Source organism: Lissotriton vulgaris, chromosome 1_1, assembly GCF_964263255.1.
Source record: "Lissotriton vulgaris chromosome 1_1, aLisVul1.2, whole genome shotgun sequence".
In the NCBI taxonomy this organism is placed as follows: Eukaryota; Metazoa; Chordata; class Amphibia; order Caudata; family Salamandridae; genus Lissotriton; species Lissotriton vulgaris.
Window position 1 is genome coordinate 605,264,333 of NC_141685.1, and position 16,268 is coordinate 605,280,600.

General features: G+C 49.5%; 1 protein-coding gene across 1 annotated transcript in view; it reads right to left on the bottom strand.

Annotated features, from left to right (window-relative positions):
• The window catches only part of LOC147747555 (ferric reductase 1-like), a 553,652-nt gene that overhangs the window by 113,539 nt on the left and 423,845 nt on the right, over positions 1–16,268 (bottom strand). The window lies entirely within an intron of this gene.

Consider the following 16,268-nt stretch of genomic DNA (forward strand, 5'->3'; position numbering starts at 1 on the left):
TATATGTTGGCAGCACAATCCATGCATTGGTTTTCGTAGTCAAAGCAGCTTTATCCTATTCTTGAGACATTTGATTAACTGTTTTGTTGACTTATTGTTTAAACTCATGGTTGGATGATATTGTGTGCCATGCTTCCTCTAACTTTAAAGCCTCAATCGATTTCTTTAAGAATGAATAAACGGAATTACTCGATTTGGATTGCTTTTCGACCTCCAGCCAACAATAATGTGCCAGAGAGTCATCCTCTGCTGCCCGCATTCTCCAGTAATATTTAACCAGTGCTCCTTGTCTTGACATGGTCTGGTTTTTTAACCCAAATTCAAGTCTGATCCGGGCTTGAGAGGTTTGGCGCGGAATGTTAAACAATTTTTTGAAGAGACTGGTTTGGGCGATGTTCAGAGATGTTGCGTCTTTTGTATTTAAGAGTTCGGAGCCGTATGTGATTGAAGGTAAGAATTTTGATGCCACAACCTTTTTTTTTTTTAATAAGACTTTATTGACATCTGTGCAGTTTACACAGCATTCGCCTACAACCCGGAGGCTGGCTGCTATTAATTCCGTAATAACATACATCAGTTGAGTTCCATTCCTGCGGAAAAGTTGCAGTTTAGTAGCATTGAAATGACATTTATCAGAAACAGGGCACCTGTACCAAAAGTTTAATTTACGCCTTACTTTTATGGTTTTTATAAACTTAAGGTAACTTGTGACTCGATAGATGAAATGAGCAGTTCACAACATTGCATCCCACTTTTCATGACTTATATGAGTAAGCTCAGTTCGGTACTTCTGTACATTCCATCGCTCTCGGTCCCCCTTTGTTAATTTATTCTCCCGCCATTCCTCCTATTCCTGTCACCTCCCAACTGTTACCCCATCACTCCGATCTCAATCTACATCTTCCTCTTCCTCTGAATCGTCTGTGTCCTCCTCTGACAATGGTTCACATATATCCCCCCGATAACTATTCCATGGAAGCCATACCTTGTTCCATTTTCGAGGATTAGCCCTTTGTTTATACACAGCCCTCTCTATCACCATGAGCATATCTACATTCCTACACCATTGTGCTCGGGTCGGGACCTCTATCGCCCCCCATTTCTGCGCTATATCACGCTTGGCCACCATGAAACCTATAACAGCCCATTGCTGTCCCTGGCGTGTCAGATCATTAGGCCCCCACATGTTTAGCAGGCACATGCGTGGATCAGGTGTAAATAATTGATACCTCTAGTGTTTGTGAAATCGTGCGCAGTACCTGCCTCCAATATTCTGCAATTAGTGGACATTCCCAGAGTGTGTGTAATAGTGTCCCTTCCCCACCACATCCTCTGAGGCAATATGGGTGATCCGCCCTATGAATTTTGTGTAATGTGGTCCTCGTATAATACACCCGATGTAGTATTTTAAATTGCACATGTCTAAAGCGCGCTGAGATGCCAGCTTCCCTTGGAGAGGCCATTGCCTCATTCCATTCCGTCTCATCCATCTCCGATATCTCACTCTCCCATTTTTCCTTCAGGCTTTGTAATGGGTCTGGTAGATTATTTAATAATTTCCGATATGTGAGGGAGGTGGCGCTTGTCTGCATGTAGTCTGTTAACAGATGATCTTCTAGCGGGAATGACTCTGGGACATCCGTACCCGCTTCAATCGCTGTCAGCAGTGCGTGTCGTATTTGGATGTAGCAGTAAGTCTCATTGACTCCCAGGCCGTACTGCTGCTGCAGCTGGTCAAAGGGAATCACTCCATCTCTAGTCCACAGGTCTCCTACCGTGGAGATGCCTATGTTATCCCACTGTGTGAATCCTTTACTGTGTCGTAACTGTCCCAAGGCCTTAGAGTCCCATAGAGGCGTAAGTCTAGTTATAACACCCCCCACTTCAGTTTCGCCTGTGCTTTGTGCCATATCGCCACTGTGTGCCTAGTAGGTCCCAGGAGTTTCGTCAGAAGTCCCTTGTTATATAACGGGGCCAAGAGAGTGTGCGTACCCAGTTGTGCTCTGTCTGCTAGATAGGCAGGGTCGTCCTGCGGCGCATGAAGCCACTGGTTGACAATCTTAAGGTGAGCCGCCCAATAGTATAGTTGTATATTTGGCAGGGCTATCCCACCGCTGTACCAGTCTCTGACCAATTTCCCGTATGCCACTCGAGCCGGTCGGTCCTCCCACAATAGTCCAGTTACCACCGATGTTACTTTACGAAAATATGAAGGTGGCACTAATATTGGCGTATTTTCTAATACATATATGAAACGAGGCAGGGCTTTCATCTTAAATAAGGCCGCCCTTCCCAGTAACATCAGCAGGAGCGTCTTCCAATGTCTTGCGTCCGCCTGAAGCCGCGTGAGCGGAGGCATCAGGTTTAGGTCGTAGAAGGCCTATCTCGAGTGATAATTATCCCCAAGTATTTGAATGTGTCGTTCGTCACCATCAATGGGCAATCGGCTGCTAGGTTTGGGGCGGGCCTCTAAGTACATATATGACCGATTTAGTCCAGTTGATCTTATATCCAGAGGTGTGCCCGTGTCGATCACACAGCGCCAGCAACATCGGGATCCCCCTGTATGGATCCGACATGTAGATCAGCATATCGTCTGCATATAATGAGACCCTGTCTTCCCAATTTCCCCCCCATTGTATCCCTCTCAGCAGCTTTGTTGTTCTAAGGACTGCTGCCAATGGTTCCAGGACCAAAGCAAATAATAAGGGCGAGAGCGGGCATCCCTGCTGTGTCCCTCTTGCCAAGGAGATATCCCGAGAGATATGTCCATTCGCCGCCACATGTGCCACCGGGTCAGTGTAAAGCAATCGAATCCATGAAATAAATCTGGGGCCGAAGCCCATATGATCCAAGACTGCAAAAAGGTAGTGCCACTCTACCATGTCAAATGCCATTCTGGCATCTAATGACAGGATAGCCGTTGGTTCCGTCAGAAACGGGGCCCTTGCCAGTACTCCGTGTAGTCTACGGAGGTTAAACGCTGTACTCCGATGAGGCATTAATCCCGACTGATCCGGGTGGATCAGTTGTGTGAGATGAGGTAGCAGTCTAACAGCCAGCAGTTTTGCCAGTATTTTGGCTTCCGCGTTAAGGAGGGAAATAGGACGATAGGACGAGCTCTCAGTTGGCGGTTTACCTGGTTTCGGGATTGCCACAATGGATGCGACCCGCTGGTCCAGGGGCAAAATCCCCCTTTCTAGGCTTTCGTTATACATGTTTAATAATGGCGTGCATACCTCCTCAGACACGGTCTTAAACCATTCTACTGGGATCCCATTGGGGCCCACGGCTTTACCCGAGTTTAGTGCATTAATGGCCAGGCGAATCTCTTCTGTTGACAGGTCTGCGTCAAGCTCTCCCTTTGCCTCTTGTGACAGGGTCTGCGTTGGCACCCCGTGGAGCGTTATCGCCGCCTCCTCCTGTGTTATGGCCACCTCAGGGGTGTATAGGTTTTGAAAGTGGTCAGCCGGGGTTTCAATTATCACTGATGGGCGTGTATCCACCTCCCCGCTAGATCCTTTCAATTGCAATATATGTTTGGCACCTCCCTTTTTTTGTCCAGCCAGGCCAGGAGTCTACTAGCCTTATCCCCAATATCATAGACTCTATGTGTCATCGCTGCGATGCTCTTGACCGTCTTCCTACGAAGATGGTCATCGTGAAGTCGCTGACAGAGCTGTAATGTATGCAGTGTACTTGTGGTTGGGTCCGACATGTGTGCCAAGTTCGCCTGCTCAAGCTCTAGTTCCAGTTTTGCCAGTTCCTCCCTGTGGGCGCGTTTATGTCCTGTGATCGATGCTATTGCCCGCCCTCTCAGGACCGTCTTGTATGCCTCCCATAGGATCGACGGTGAAGTGACAGAGGTCGTATTCTCCGCAAAGTAGTATCGGGTAGCCTTTTTCAAGTCTTTACGTATGGTCGGTATCTTGAGGTAACTAGGGAAGACCGTGTGTATTCGTTTTCTTGCTATGTCTGGACAGGATAAAGTTAGTGTCAGTGGCGAGTGGTCTGAGATGCCCCTGGGTTTAATTTGCACGTCACTCACGGTGAGGAGACCACCTCCCAAAGCAAGAAAGTAATCGATACGGGACAGACTGTCATGAACAGCTGAATAATATGTGTATTGTCTGTCATCAGGATGTAACTGTCTCCAAAGGTCCACCAGACTCTGTGCTACTAGGAAATCGCTAAAGCGGGAGGAACCCGGGTTTGGTGTGCGAAGTGGAAACCTATCCTGCGCGTTGTGCACCACTGCATTGAAATCTCCTCCTATTAGAAGATCTCCTTCTGGGAGTTCCAGTAGGAATTTCCCCAAGTCTGGAAGCGTGACTGTGTGAAGTGCTGGCGGGATATATACTGATACCAGAGTCAACGGCTTCCCCTCTCATTGTCCATGTGCCGCCGCGAAACGGCTGTGGGCGTCTGTTTTAGTGGATTGTAATATGAACCTGGATGACTTTTTCAGTAGTATGCCCATTCCCCGTGATCCTGAAGTGAATTCTGAGTGTGCAATCATTTGGTACCCTCGCCTATCTAGTGCCCGGCTAGCCGCACCCGTCAAGTGTGTTTCTTGCAGTAGAGCCACTGTGGGACCCAGCCTCCGGATGGCCTGCAGAACCAGCCCACGCTTAATCTTGTCACCCAAGCCCCGCACATTCCAGGACATCAGTTGTAATGGTGGCACGGGCCCTCGCTCAGTTCCCCCACCCACTAGATCACTCCGTGTATCGTGCGCCATTGTCTTTCTGCATCGTTAGGCCCTTATGTGCCCTTAGCTTACCCTGTCGTGCCATTCGTGTAACAGTCCATATACTGTTGTGTGTGTGCCATAGTAGATCTTTTCGAGTCAAACAGTAAGAACAGTTTGCTAGCATTGTGAACAAACCCCCCCCCCAACTCCCCCCCTCCCTGCCCTCCAGCTAGACGGACATGAAACCGCCCGCCTCCCCAACTAAGCGGAGTGCTCAACCCGTTCCCCACACAAATTATACTTGCTCGATGGGGCGAAGGACTCTCCGGAGATGGCAGCCCCTCTCACTCTCTCCAGGTGCCCCAGCCTGGTATCCAGTGGCAGTCCGTCTGGCCCACCGCTGAGTTCTTAGGATGTACCTAATCACCGGTAGTTATTGTTCCTCGTTAACTTCTTCGTCCGCGCTATTTCTCACCTGCGATTGGTCTTCTGACTCATGTCTAGAATCTGGCGAGCTTCGAAGCCCTCCTGTTTTTAGAGTCTTGTTTGTTCTGTTCGAACGACGCGGATGAGTGGCCGGCCGCCAACCATCTAGCCAATCTCGGGCTATTTCAGGATTGTCAAAAAAACAGGTCCTGTTATCCGCCACTACACGCAGCCTGGCCAGGAACAGCATCGAGTATGGAATCTCACAAGTTCTTTTTTCACATCCAGGAACGTCTTTCTACGGCGGGCCACCTCCGCCGTATAGTCCGGAATAAAGGCTAGTGTTGAGTTTTGAATTTTGACCGGAGGTGAGACTCGCGCTGCTTGCAGGATGGCATCCCCGTCCCGAAAATTGAACATTCTGGCTGGAATCGGGTGTGGGGCCGCACCCGGCTTAGGTTGTCCCCCTGGGACCCAGTGCGCCCTTTCAACGGAAAAGAAAGCGGACAGGCCCTTAGGTTGGAGTTCTTTCTTTATTAACTCTTCCACGTAGAGGTCCATCGCTCTGGTACCTTCCGATTCTGGAACCCCTAGGATCCGTACGTTGTTCCTCTTAGAGCGCCCTTCCTGATCGTCCAGCCTTTCACGCAGCATCCTGTTCTCCGCTGATATCTTCTCCATCGTTGATTGAAGCTCTGAGACATCCTCGACCAGAGACTTCGCCACCACCTCTACGGAGATCACCTCTCCGACATTTTATGAAAGTCCGCCCTTATAAGGGTAATTTCGGTGGATATCGTGCCTATTGTTGCCTGGACCTGAGTCAGGGCTTTCATGACGTCATCTAGGTTGCTTTCTTCCTGCTCATGCCATCTGTCGCTTTGCCCATCGGCGTTTTCCCATCCGTCGGAGAGGACATGTTCTTATCGCAGGCAAACTTATCGATTCTGGTCTGCGTAGTGCCCCCCTTTCCGCCCTTACCAACCATGTTGATCAGCACTGCGGTCGTTGATGCGTCAGGCTCTACGCACAGTGGCGCTGGTCGTGGTGAGGAGGTGCACCCGAGTATATATATACTAGTTTGATATATGGTCCAACGCGCTCACACTGCGATATTGTCACGCAGCACTGCTTGCACACTTGGCTAGGATAGATGTCACCCAGGTGTCAGTCTGCAGTATCTCTGCATTCAATGAGAGTCGCTAGTTGGTTAAGCCAGTGTTAGTGGGCCCTTGCCCCAGGATCCAAGCGTCCGATTTGACCTTGGTCGGTGAGCGATGTCACTCCGTGAGGTTGTTGTAATTATGGGCTGGCAGGCCGCACTGTTCGTCGCCCAGCTTGAGGTCTTTAGTGCCGTTACCAAGGGTGTCGATGTCCCGTGCCTCTTGCTTCACCCTGGTACTTGTTGTCGCGGCCCAGTGGGGAGACGAAAAAAGAAATTGCCTGGCCCCGGGGGATGGGGTCCCCAGGGGATGGTGTCCCGGGGATGAAAATGGCCTGGGGAGGGGGTCTGCATGCCCCCCTTGTCCTGTAAAAGAAATATATATAAAGGCCTGGCTCCAGGGGATGGGGTCCCTGAGGCTTAAATTGGCCTCAGGAGGTGGGCTGCACAGCCCTGCTTCCATATTTTTCATTTTTTTAAATGAAAGGACTGTCCCTGAGGGATAGGGTCCCTGGGGCTGAAATCAGACTGGGATGAGGGCCACAAAGCCCATCTCCCAAAGAATTGGGGGAAAAAGAAGCAACTCACTTGGAGGCCTGCCCCTTTTCTCCTCCGCTCTGCAAATATACCTTCTGGCATGCTGCTCTTTGGGGGTTGAAGTCTCTCTGCTGGGTTAGGGTCCTTAGGGGCCAACATGGCCTCCTGTTACCCCCAGTAAGCCTCACACAGTCGGATTAGTGAGAGGTAATCAGAGGCCATGCCCCTTTCCTCACCACTCTGCAAAGTCACCTCTAGGTGCACTCCTAGTGGAGGGATGTTTCAGGACTAAAGTAGACTCCCCCAACCAAGAATGCACCAGGAGGCACATACGAAGAGAGGTGGAGAAAGGGGGCATGGGCTCCAATCTCCTCTCAGCAATCCAGCTGTGTGGGTCTCGCTAAAGGTAACAAGAGGGGTAGGTAGCCCCCAAGGACCCTCCAGAGCCAAAGAGACAACATCCCCCTACTAGTAGTACTAGTACTAACAACCCTGTTGAAATTACCTAAAAAAGTTCTTAAATTACACTCTCCTAACATCCCTATTGAAATGACCTGATAATGATATGCTTAGGATCCATTTGCATTTGGGGGGGGATTTAAGAACTTATTTAAATTAAAATGTGAGACGTTTCACCCCGCGCAGGCGTCAGGTCTTACTTGCGGGTGGGCCCGTCTCGTCGCGCTCACAGTAATTGCGGTGCGCGTTGATGGCTTCCGCCGTCTGACCTCTAACTTCCCCAGGCTCCGGTCAGGATACCGCTCCTCTATTTCTGTATGCAGCGCTCCTGGTGTAGACGGGTGTCTCAGCCGTCTGGTGTTCGCCATTAGCTACCTTGGGATCCGGGGCGAGTTGCACTGTTCCAAGATGGCGGTACACTCTCATACACCGTCTTCACCACACCCGGAGTCAGCCCACCGCGCAGTCCGTTATGCCGCTTGTGTCACCACTGCTGCATTCCCATGGCAGTCGCCGGTTTCCTGCAGCTCTCCCCTACGCAGTACTGCCGAAATTTAAGTGCCATTGCCTGGCCCCTCAAGATCGGGCGCTTCCGGTGTGTCGTGCCCAGGTCCGCCGCATTTCCGGTCGGGTCAGTTAACAGGAGAGCTCCTGGTCCGTATTTCCTTTCAAGGTCACGGCTGTCGTCGGTGATAACTTGCTCCCACGGTGTCCGATTTAGTTCAGCGGCAGTGCGTCAGGTACCGCCCGGTCCCGGGCGTCGGGTCTCCCCTGCAGAGGTCTCGTTGTTGCCGGATAATTGCTCGGATATTTGGAGAGGCTGCTCTATCCACGGAGCTCGCCTTTTAGGCAGCCACCATGCTCAGCCGCTAGCCACGCCCCCGATGCCACGACCTTTAATAAGTGGGTGGTTGAACAGTCACTGAGTTTTTTTTCAAGGTTTTGAATGCAAATAATAGCTGTTTAGCTTTTGCTTTCTGCTGTTCTTGGTGTTGCTTATAATTAAGGTGGCAATCCAAAATTAATCCCAGATACTTGTATGTCCCCTCGCGGTCCAGGCGATTACTGTTGATCGCCCAAGTGAATTTTGGTATATTTTTATGTGGGCTTGAAAAACACATGACCTTTGTTTTTTTAAAGTTTATATGTAGTTGGTTTAGGTATGTGTATTCTACTAATTTGTTTATTAGACGTATGTTTAGATAGGATTTCAGATACTTTTTAAATTATGCCAATTAATGTTCCAAGCTAACATTCCACTAACAACACCGTTGAAACTAACAACCCTTTTGAAATTACCTAAAAAAGTTCTTAAATTACACTCTCCTAACATCCCTATTGAAATGACCTGATAATGATATGCTTAGGATCCATTTGCATTTGGGGGGGGATTTAAGAACTTATTTAAATTAAAATGTGTTTGACATATGAATCTTTGACTGATTGGAATATACTATGTGAAACAAAAATGACACTAGTTTAATTCACATGATTTCAGGAATTCCAAGTGAATGTTCTAACGCGAAATTCCTGAAATTATGCTATTGAGCCAAACTGCATAGCAACATTCTTTGTGGCAACATTTTACTACGAGCATGTGATAACATGAACAGCAAGAACACAAGCAACAGTTGCGTGCGCCACTTGCTTTGTCCTTTTATTTATTGCAAAATTTGTCTTGATGTCGCTACCCTTACTTAATGCTAAAGATACCTGATGAGTGATGTATTATGTGAGGTCATAAGTGGTGCATTGCGGTGGCGCGAGTTGTTAACTTTGACAACTGAATTTCCCTGGTTTTGTACGAGTGAAATCTGACCCTAACTATAACATTCCTGCGCCCTTTGCTTTTATTATTGAATTTCTAAGTTTTTTCCTCCCTGTAACCTTTGTTTTTTCAGTGAGCTTCTAAGGTTTTTTGAATGCTAATTCCTAACTATACCATCCTTGTAACCTTTTTTTTCAGTGAATTTCTAAGGTTTTTTAGCTAGCTGTGCGTTTGCAGAGTGGTGAAGAAAAGGGGCTGGGCCTCCAATCAGCACTCAGGAATCCCGCTGTGTAGGACTTTCCAGGAAGGCTTCTTGGCTCCTAAGGTACCTCAGGATTAAAGTGGACTTCATGCCCCAACCAGTAGTGCACCACATGCCATGGTCACAGAGTGGTGGAGAATGGGGCGTGGTATCTGAAGATCTCTTAACAATACTGCTGGGTGGGACTCACTGTTCTTGGGGGCCAACTACCACTCCTGTTACCTCCAGTAAGTCCCACACAGCTGGATTGCTGTGACCTGGTAGGAGACCACACCCCTCCTCTCCACCACTCTGCAAACGCGCCTCCAGGTGTACTACTAGTAGGGGGATGTTGTCTCTTTGGCTCTGGAGGGTCCTTGGGGGCTACCTACCCCTCTTGTTACCTTTAGCGAGACCCACACAGCTGGATTGCTGAGAGGAGATTGGAGCCCATGCCCCCTTTCTCCACCTCTCTGCGTATGTGCCTCCTGGTGCATTCTTGGTTGGGGGAGTCTACTTTAGTCCTGAAACATCCCTCCACTAGGAGTGCACCTAGAGGTGACTTTGCAGAGTGGTGAGGAAAGGGGCATGGCCTCTGATTACCTCTCACTAATCCGACTGTGTGAGGCTTACTGGGGGTAACAGGAGGCCATGTTGGCCCCTAAGGACCCTAACCCAGCAGAGAGACTTCAACCCCCAAAGAGCAGCATGCCAGAAGGTATATTTGCAGAGCGGAGGAGAAAAGGGGCAGGCCTCCAAGTGAGTTGCTTCTTTTTCCCCCAATTCTTTGGGAGATGGGCTTTGTGGCCCTCATCCCAGTCTGATTTCAGCCCCAGGGACCCTATCCCTCAGGGACAGTCCTTTCATTTAAAAAAATAAAAAATATGGAAGCAGGGCTGTGCAGCCCACCTCCTGAGGCCAATTTAAGCCTCAGGGACCCCATCCCCTGGAGCCAGGCCTTTATATATATTTCTTTTACAGGACAAGGGGGGCATGCAGACCCCCTCCCCAGGCCATTTTCATCCCCGGGACACCATCCCCTGGGGACCCCATCCCCCGGGGCCAGGCAATTTCTTTTTTTGTTTGTTTTCTTTAAAGGTAGGGGGACCTAGCAACCTCACCTTCCTGGCCACTTTCAGTCCCCCAATCCCCTGTGGCCAGACCACTTTTTTGGGAACCACGGGGGAGTCTGAAGGCCCACGCTTTCCTGTATGGCTTTCTGCCTGCTGCGGGAGCCGGCATTCCTTTTATACACAGGGAGCTGCTGGTGTGCAGCTCCCTGTGTGTAAAAGCAAAGTGGGCTCCGCTTTGAGACAAAATGCTCTTGCTTACTCAAAGCGGAGCACACTGTTTGCTATGGCATGGCAATATCCCAGGGGTGGGCATCTCCGGACTTTGCTGGAGCTGGCCCTGAGGGGTTGGTGGTCCCCAGGTTCATCTAGGGCTCCAGGAGGGGTGCCACATTGCCCCCCTCCTTTCTTCAAATCTGTCTCAGGGAGTTGATGTTCCCTGGGGCCAAAGATCTGGCTGTGGGTGGGCCACATGTTTCCCCACATTCCTTATATTTAGCCCCAGGGAGGTGGCAGTCCCTGGGGTAGCATGGGAGGCCTTAGGGCTTTAGCCACATTATTTTATATGCACATCTCTGCCCCGGGGAGGTGGTGGTCCCTGCTGTTACAGGGGAGGCCATAGGGCCTGTTAGAAACAGGGTCTCTAGTTGGCAGGGGTATGCACCATAGTCCAAGTAGGGACCACCGGTTTTGACAGGGTGAGTCTGAAAATACCCCCAGACCACCCTCTGGTAGCTTGGCACAGAGCAGGTAGGCTAAACTTCAGGGGACAATGTGTAAAGTATTTGTGTAACACCCATCCCCTATAACACAGTGAAACACCACAAAAGACACCACACCAGTTAGTTATAAAATATAAGTATCTTTATCGCAAGTTTTAGGCAAGAGCAAATAAAAATTCCACATATATCATGAGCTCCTATTTGTAATGTCTGTTGACAGTGTTCTTTGTAAAGGAAGCAATCTTGTGAGTTCTGGTAGTTTTTAGGGGAACTTTGTGGTCACCAGTTCAGTCTAAGGGCTATAAAGGAAAATGTGAGCAGGTACCGTCCCCAGATAAGGATCCTTAGTGTGCGGCTCCCCTCGCTATTTATGGTCTCAGTGAGCAGCAGTTGCAAGGTGATGGTGCCCCTTTTGAGTATTTTGTGCCCACACACGCTTCGATGCGCTCAAGACCAGGGGAACCCTCAACTCCAGGTCTAATCCCCTTATGAGGTTACTGGCTTCTCTATTCTTGGTTGCAAGCACTAGGATAGTATCGGTCCCGCAGTTAATCAGGTACAGTCCCCGGCAGGTCTGCTCTCCCACAGTTACGGCCCACACAGTCCGGTTGGCCCGCCACCCGCCCGGTACCGCAATGATTACAGCGACTTAGTGCCCAACGCTGAACGTTACCTGAAGTTGAGGGCAAGGCAGGCACTGGCGTCGAGCTCCTCCATCCTCCAAAGCATTGAATCCTGGATGCGACTGCACGGGTTGAGCGGGGCAGCCCTTCCGTGTTCAGCGTGGCCTCAATTCCCCGCTTGACGCTGACATCCCGCTGGGTGGCTTCTCCTTTCAGCTGCAGTGCATTCCGATTGCCAGGCAATGCCTGAGCTCGGCGCGGCATCCTTGCCAATATCGCCCGAATTTCAGGGGCGGATTTGACCGCGCCTAATTTGTAGACACGGGGCCCGCGGTTGTGAAGTTGGCTAACAGCGCTTCCCTTCACAGCGCGTTCAGGACACAGGTACGGCACAATCAGGCTCCTGGGCTGGCGAAATTAGCATACTCTGCACGTTTGTAGGTCTCGGGTCAACGGCGGTGGTTTCGAGGGTGATGAAAATAGTTTCTCACACGCTCCCACTGTCGCAGCAGCGCTCCTGAGGAGCGTTGTTGTTCTTTTTAGAGCAAGGCAGTTCCACGAGCACAGCATTGCAGGGACAGACCCTCGAATCTTTGTAGTCCAATAACCAGGGGCCAGTCAGCAAACAAAATGGAGACACTCTGGCAGGGTAAGATCAGAAGGCAGCAGGGCAGCTCAGCTAGATGGGGCAGCAGTTCCTGGGAGCAGTCAGTCTCAGTAGGCAGTAGCAATCACCTGGCGCAGCAGTCTTCACTTCAGCAGAGTGTCTTCTTAGTCCAGTGGTGTGACAGAGATGTATGGTCAGGACCCTACCTTTAATACCCTAGTACCCAGTCACTAGAAGGAGGTAGAAGCTTCTGGAAGAGTCTAGAGGTTTCTAAGGTGTTCCATTCCTTCCCTGACTTGGCTCCTGGCAGTCTACAGTGACAAAGGCAGGGCTGTTAAGTCTTTTGTGGGGTAGCCGGGCCCGCCTACTCAAGTGTAATGTAATGAATCACCACTCCCTTCTCACAGCCCAGGAAGGCTATCAGCATGCAGATGGGAGGAGGGAGTCTGCAGTGCACAAACTAAGTGCAAGCAGAAAATTTCCTTTTCCTAAAAGTGGAATTTCTAAAGTAGTAGTGCCCAAACCCAATTTTTCACTAGAAAGGGTTCCCCGCTACGACTCCAGCTATACCAAAAATGACATACTTATTAGGTCCCAGTCAGAAGTTATCCCATAGGGGGTTCCCCAATATTAGCCTATGGAGGGGTAGGCCTCACTGCAGTAGCAGGGGCCTGTGGCAGGTATGCCAGTGTCACCATGCTGTTAGTGGAGAGCACCTGCACCTTAGCACTGCTTAGCAGTGGTAAGGTGCCCAGAGTCCTAAGTTCAACAAAAATACACGGTCAGAAGTGGGAGTCACAAGGGCAAACATGTAGGGGGAGGCCGTCCTAAGGCTGACAGGTCCAACAGGTCCTCCCCCGCATTTTTCTTTACATACTTCTGTATTCAGAGAGTTAGCAATGTCTTAAAATGCAGAGACCTGCTCTCTCCCTCTGCAGCTCCACTGCTGAGCTGTGCCGCTACCCTGGGCAGGGCTTAGTGCAGGTAGGGTCTGAGCCTCTGTCCAGATTGCATTGTACCTAATTTGTTATCCCTCTTAGATCATTTCTGTTGCCTTTTATTTTTTGACTGTTTTGCCTTATTGTGTTATTCTCTTTTTTGTTTTTGCTGCGCTCTCTGCCCCTTTTTCCCACTTCCCTCTCCCGCCACTGCAGCCCCCGCAGCCCCTTCCCTCTCCCGCCTCCCAGCTGTGCCTCCCTCCACTTCCCTATTTATTGGCAGCCGCTGCTCAGCCATGCCGATGGCAAGCCGAAGTCATGCCAGAGGCAAGCCCGTCTGCGACCCAACCGTGACCAGAGCCAGGGACCCTGGCTCAGCGACTATCCACCGCTACGAATCAGCTGTCCTTGTCGCACTCAGACCCGAAAGGAGCAACGACTGCTAGATGTACACTTCAAACACCACCCAGGGACAGTTCTCCTACAGTCCCTGTGCCAGACCTTCACCACGGTCCACACACCCACAGCCATGCCCCCACACTGAAAACAAACCCCTTCGAAGACCTGAGGTGCATCCTCCTCAACGTGTGCACCCTGTGTAGAGACACGCCATCAAGTTCTCGGACCTCCTCAACACTCTATCACCAGATGTCGCCTTCTATAAAGAAACCTGGAGCAACACCTCCTCCACTCCCGACATCGCCATTGCTATCACTGATGATACAAGTTCCAGAGGAAGGACCGCCCCAACCACCCAGGAGGAAGAATCCCCATCTCACACAAGAGCTCCTCTGACTCTCCACCTCCACCAGGAGTGACTCCTTCCCCACCGCGGAACCAGCCCTAGAGCCACACTTCATGACACCTTTGCCTAAAGACCACCCCAGAAACCACAACTGTTCGCCACTAACATCGCTCATCTCTTCGCACCCCAAGCCATCGACTATATACTCATTGGAGACCTGAACTTCCACCTCAACAACCCTGGCAACCCCTAACTTCAGCACCCTCCTGGACAACCTCACCAACTACAAACTGAAACAGCTTATCACCATGCCTACCCAGAAGGAAGCTAACAACACTTGGTTTGGGCTCCCAACAGTACGGCCAAGCCACTGACAAAATAGAAACCTAAACAATTGCCAGTACTGTTCAAATCAATCCTGCTCTTTCAACTACGGCACATTGGATTTAAACACAACGTGGGTGCAAGACTTACAGTTCAGTCTGAATTAATCAATATATTTATTTTTTCTTTGAATACATTTGTTGGTTAATTTTCACCAAATTTACATTTTAGACACCTACAATGAACAAACAAAACAATTTTCACTTTTGATAAAACATTAAACTGTACATATTCATAATCATTCAATACTCACAGTCACTCACCATATCAAACATTCCACCACTTCACATTCACAGACACAACCAGCATACACTATTTAAAATTGAATCCTAAATATAATAATATACAAGAGCCATAGACAATAATTTTATCGAATCACATCAATTTGCAACTATGTTAGAAATTTGAAGATCTTATGGCTGGACAAAATGGTCTATGCGTTTCGAATTCCTACTTGGTAGGGAGTTCTCATCAGGATCCAAATGGCTGTGGAGAAGAATAAAAAACATTCTTAATCCCCATGGTTCTTATTTGATCTAAAAATTGCTGTGTGCGACCACTCTATGTTTCTGCCGCTTACCTTGACTGAAGAAAACCTGGCTCTGCTATACCCGACGCTCAACAATGCAGTGGGAAAAAAAAACCCTGTAGTCACGGCTTTCAGACATGTTACTGGTAACAATACCAATCCCCATTCACGGCAAATACTTACATCAAGCAGGCAAAATAAAATAAAATAAAAAACAAAACATCATGTTGATGGAGGCACCCCTTAAACCATGGGTAATCACAGCGGCCTGGCAAGCCTTCCTTGGCGGGCCGCAGACCTTTCAGACATCGAACCTGTGTTTTAAAAAAAAATATGTAGAGTGTCTGCAAACACTGCCGGTTGCAGCAGCGCAAGTCTGAGAGACTCTGCTGCTCTGTGGAGGCCGGGTGACCAGTGATAGTTGTGAGAAGTTGGCCTGGTATATAATGCTCACTAATTCTTAGTGATCACTTTGTACCATGCCAAGCAACCCTTATGATGATGGTTGTAATTCGACCTTGTAGACCAGTTATCCTAGTGGTAACGTGGACAAAGCAGTCTTAGGCTAAACTCTGAAAGGCATGTGAAGCCAGCTGGTATACCATACACAACCCCCTTGAATACCAAATGAAAGGGACACCACACAGATATATATTGAAAATATATATTGATTTATTAACTATAAAATCCCCTGGACTCTTTATGAGCACAGAAGCACAAGCGTTAAATCACAAGACAGTTTAAAATACACAAAAGTTGCACAATATGGATGAGCCCTAGGGGCCACCTAAACCATATACTAAGCAAGTGGTATAAGAGATACCAATAGGAAAGGGAACAGGCCTAGGGCCTTGGGAATCGCTGGAGCTATTCGAGACTAGCAGTGACTAAGTCGGGAAAGGCCCGCGGGACTCGGGTCCAGTGTTCAAAGTGCACGCACTTTCCAATGCAAAGTCTATGGTGCGTAAAAAGTACAAAGTTAGAAAGTTAGGAACCTTCCGAGTGACCTATGGAGCTGAAACTTAAGACACAGGCCCTTGAGATGTGTACCAGTGCAGGAGCACCGGCGGAGCTGAGTTACCTCACCCACAGGAAGCGGGTGCACAGGGTCGAAGTAGTGTCGGGTTTCGTCACGCTGGTCGATGGTGCTTGGAGCTGAAGATGCTGCAGGCGGCTCGATGTGAAGAGTTCCGGTGGATCCAAGGGTGGATCTGAAGATGTGAAGACCTGAAAGCAGAGGGGACAGTGTTCAAAGTCACTAGCCAGTGACTACCGAGGAACCAGATTGGAACCAGGCGATGTCGGGTGCAAACAGGCGTTGTCGGGTAGCTTCTCTCTGCAGCCACGTGGACACCCGGGGTCGA